Genomic DNA, 5000 nt, shown 5'->3' on the forward strand with positions numbered 1-5000 from the left:
CCATCACTGACCACACTGATAATGTCACTGCTTGTCCAGACCCATCGCTGACCACACTGATAATGTCACTACTTATCCAGAGAGAAAGTGAGTGAAGAGTGTGGGGAGGAAGAGGAGATGAGTGTGGGGAGAAGGGGAGCTGTGTGGGGAGAGAAAGGGGAGGAGTGGAGAGAAAGGAGGAGGATTGTGGGGATGGAGGGTGGGAGGAAAGGGAGTGTGGGGAGAGGAATTTAATAGTGTGGGGAGAGAGAGGTAGTGGGGAGAGAGAGGAGGCAGGATGACCGTGGTGAGCGAGCGGGGACTGTGGAGAGAGACGGGGAGTGTGGGGAGAATGATGGGGAGGAGTGTGGGGAGAAAGGTGGTTTTAGGGGACAGGGGAGGGAGGAGTGTGAGAGAGAGGGAGGAAGGTTTGTGTGGAGAGAGAGTGGGAGGAATGTGGGGATGGAGGGGGTGGAGTGGGGAAGAGGGAGAGGAGGTGGGTGTGGGAGAGAGGAAGGTGTGGGGGGTGAGAGAGAGGAGGGAGTGTTGGGGAGGAGGGGGATTGTGGAGAGAAAGGAGGAATGTGGGAATTGAGAGGGGAGGACTGTGGGGAGAGGGAGGGGAGGAGTGGGGATACGGAGGGAGAGGAGTGTGAGAGAACGGGAGGAGGGATTGTGTGGAGAGAGAAAGGATGCAGGGGGGAGTGTGGGAGAGGGAGAGGAGGTGGGTGGGGGAGATAGGAAAATGTAGCAAGAGAACGGGAGGAGTGTGGGGAGAGGGGGAGGAGTGGGGAGACAGTGTGGGAGGAGTGTGAAAGAGAGGGAGGAAGGATAGTGTGGAGAGCGAGTTAGAGGAATGTGAGGATGGAGGGGAGGAGTGGGGAGAGTGAAACGAGGGTGGGGGAGGAATGTAGCGAGAGCGAGGGGTACAGGGGAAAGAGGTACAAGAGGAGTGATGGGAGAGAGTGGAGGAGTGGGGAGTGAGTGGAGGAATGTGGCAGAGAAATGGGAGGGGAGGGATAGAGGAAGGAGTGAGGCGAGAGAGGGGAGGTATGTGGGGAGAGAGAGATGGGGCAGAGAATGGACGAACGGGGGAGAGAGGTGAGGAGATAGAGGTGGAGGTGTGTGGGGAATGAGGGGGAATGTGGGGAGAGAGAGGGGGAATGAGGGAGACAGAGGGGGAGGAGTGTGGGGACACAGAATGAGAGGAGTGGTGAGTGTGTGGGGAGAAAGACAGAGTGTGGGGTGGAGAATGAGAGGAGAGTGGGGAGAGAGGGGGTGTGGAGAGAGATGGGGAGGTGTGTGGGGAGAGAGATTGGAGGTGGCAGGACAGATGGGAGTGTCGGGAGAGAGTGGGGAGGAGTGTGGAGAGAGGGGAGGAAATGGGAAGTCAGACGGTCAGAAAATTGGGGAGAGAGACGGGGGATCGGTATGGGAGAGAGAGAATGGACGGAGGGGGAGGGAGAGAGGCAGAGAGAGTGAGGAGTGTTGGGGAGACGCATTATGTGTTCCTCACATGTATGCAGGAGAAAGATATTTATTCATTTTAACCACTGCCTATTAAAATGAAAATAACAAATAAAAACGTCTGCACCGGCCAACGTGGATAGAGCAGCAAGATGCAGTGAGAGCTCATTAGAGATGAGATTAATTACTGATAGTGTCACTGCTTATCCAGACCCATCACTGACCACACTGATAATGTCACTGCTTATCCAGACCCATCACTAACCACACTGATAATGTCACGGCTTATCCAGACCCATCACTAACCACACTGATAATGTCACTGCTTATCCAGACCCATCACTGACCACACAGATAATGTCACTGCTTATCCACACCCATCACTGACCACATTAACGTAACACACAGGTATGTTCTTTGTATCATCCATTCCAAGGACATCTCACATACTGTCACAACCAGCTACCCAGTTCCATCGCACGCTGCTCAGATATATTTTCACCAGTGACAACATTGACAACATTTGCCTCGTGCTGATTGGTACGGACACCTCTGAACTCACTGATGGTTTCACGTCCCATCTGCTTATGATTCTGAACGCATTTGCGCTACAAATGAATACCCATAAACAGAAAAATCAAGACTTAACTGTTCCTCCAAGTTCCAGCGCTTTCCTCAGTTGTACTTCAAATATCTGCGAGGCCCTTTTGTGTAGTTCTGGTCACCATATTACAGATATGATGTCCTGTTGCCAGAGACAGTGCGGAACAGATTCACCAGGATGTTATCTGGAATGGACAGCGTTAGTTTGAAGACAGAATCAATTGGGTGAGATTGTTCTCCTTGGAGCGCAGGAGGACGAGGGGTGAACTTATAGACATGTTTTAGATCATGAAAGGAATAGATGTCGTGGATGCTCGGATTCTCCTGCCCTGAATAGGCGAATCGAGGTCCAGAGGACATACGTTTAAGTTGAAGGGAAAATCATTGAATAGGAATCTGAGGGGTAACTTTTTCACACAATAGGTGGTGGATGTATGGAACAAACTGCCAGATGAGGAATTTGAGGCAGGGACTATCCCAACATTTATGAAATAGTTAGACAGGTTGGGTACATGAATAGGACAGGTTTGGTGGGATATGGACCAAATGCAGACAGGTGGAACTAATGTAGATGGGGCCTGATGGCTGGTGTGGGCAAGTTGGGCTGAAGGGCCTGATTCCACACCATATCACTCTATGACTATGAGTACAGGGCTGAACTACCTCCTCTGGCACCTCGTTCCACACACCCACCACCCTTTGTGTGAAAAATACCCCTCAGGTTCAGAATAAATTTCACCCCCTCATCTTAAACCTGCTCCCCATGGTTCCTGCTTCCCCTTCTCTGTGCGTCTGTCAGATCTATTCCTCTCATTATTTTGTTGATCTGTAGAAGATCATCCCTCATCCTCCTGCATCAAGAGATATAGGCCTCGGTTGCAGTTCATCGGTACCGACACTTCAGAACTCACTGGTGGTTTCACTTCCCATGTGCGTCTGATTGTGAACACACTTGCACGACAGCTGAACATCCAAACAAAGAATAACCAAGACTTAACTGCTCCTCCAAGTGCAGCGCTCTCCTCCGTCGTACTTCAAATATCTGCGAGGCCCTTTTGTGTAGTTCTGGTCACCATATTATACAAATGATGTCCCGTTGCCAGAGGCAGTGCGGAACAGATTCATCAGGATGTTATTTGGAATGGACAGCGTTAGTTTGAGGACAGATTTGATCGGGTGGGATTTATCTCATTGGAGCAAGAATGCAGAGGGATGACCTTACTGAGGCTTGTAAAATTATGTCAACTATAGCAGGGTTGAGTAGATGGTCACAGTTATTTCCCAAGCTGTGAGATTCTCAACCCAGAGAACCTACGTTTATTCGAAAGGGGAGAGGTTTAAGGGAATTCTGACTTCAAATATGCAACAATCTTTTCATTTGAGGCGGTGGGGATAGATACCATCACAGCAAATAAACAGCATTTAGACAGCCGTTGTTTCGGATAGGAATGGAGGGATATGGGACAAATACAGGTGAATGAGATTACCGTAGATATGCATCTCGGTCCGAATGGACGAGTCGGGCCGAAGGGCCTGTTTCCCTGCAGTTCCCATGACTGGAATCAGCGGTTCTGTAATCACTAATGTGCTCTGTCATCGGCCTCCCCAGTTGTAGCCACATAGCAGACACATCACTGACTGCACAACAGTGGCGATACTGTATTGGGTGGTGGTGTCACCAACAACGGAGGCACATTGTTCATCTCCCTCACAAGTGTCCAACAGGTGCTTCACTCTCCTCAAACTAAACTCTAGCCTAGAAATCCGAGGAATTACACGCCAACAGGTGTCGAATTTTCTCAAACCTGCAGTTTAAACAACAACACGATATAACTGCCTATCATATACGTTGGTCGTTTTAATATGTCTCAGATCATTGAAGTGTTTCTTTCAGTTTCTATGTGTGCCAAATATATACAGCAGGAAGGGAGAAACGCTCTCGTATTAATTAATAAATAGGCACAGAAATACAGACTGAGTGTGTGTGAGAGCTCTCTTGAATTAACTGGAATTTAGGATGAGGGGTGATCTTGACGAAACATATAGAATTCTGAAGCAGGGTCTCCACCCATTCCTTTTCCCAAGAGGTGCTGCCTGTCCCGCTGAGTTACTCCAGCTTTTTGTGTCTATGTTCTGTTTAAACCAGCATCTGCAGTTCCTTCTTACACATATACAATTCTTAAGGGATTGGACAGGCTAGATAGAGGAAAAATGTTCCCGATGCTGTGGGAGTCCAGAACAGGGATCACAGTTTACGAATAAGGGGTAGCTCAATTATTACTGAGATGAGGAAAAACTGAACTGTCGTCGGCCTCCCCAGTTGAGATGAATTGTGAATCTGTGGAATCTGAGGGGTAATTTTTCACATAAAGCATGGTGGGTGTGTGGAACGAGCTGCCAGAGGAGGTAGTTCAAACCTGTACCCATAGAGTCATAGAGTGATATGGTGTGGAAACAGGCCCTTCGGCCCAACTTGCCCACTCCAGCCAAAATGCCACATCTACACTAGTCCCACCTGTCTGCATTTGGTCCATTTCCCACCAAACCTGTCCTATTCATGCACCTGTCTAACTGTTTCATGAATGTTGGGATAGTCCCTGCCTCAAATACCTCCTCTGGCAGTTTGCTCCATTCATTCAACACCCACTGTGTGAAAATGTTACCCCTCAGATTCCTATTCAATCATTTCCCCTTCACCTTAAACGTATGTCCTCTAGACCTCGATTCTCCTAATCAGGGCAGGAGAAGCTGAGCATCTACCCGATCTATTCCTTTCATGATCTAAAGCATGTCTATAAGATCACCCCTCATCCTTCTGCGCTCCAAGGAGACCAATCCCACCCAATTGATTCTGTCTTCAAACTAACGCTGTCCATTCCAGATAACATTCTGGTGAATCTGTTCCACACTGTCTCTGGCAACACGACATTGTTTCTATAATATGGTGACCAG

The sequence above is a fragment of the Rhinoraja longicauda genome, unplaced genomic scaffold (genome assembly GCF_053455715.1).
Source record: "Rhinoraja longicauda isolate Sanriku21f unplaced genomic scaffold, sRhiLon1.1 Scf000045, whole genome shotgun sequence".
Taxonomy (NCBI): Eukaryota; Metazoa; Chordata; class Chondrichthyes; order Rajiformes; family Arhynchobatidae; genus Rhinoraja; species Rhinoraja longicauda.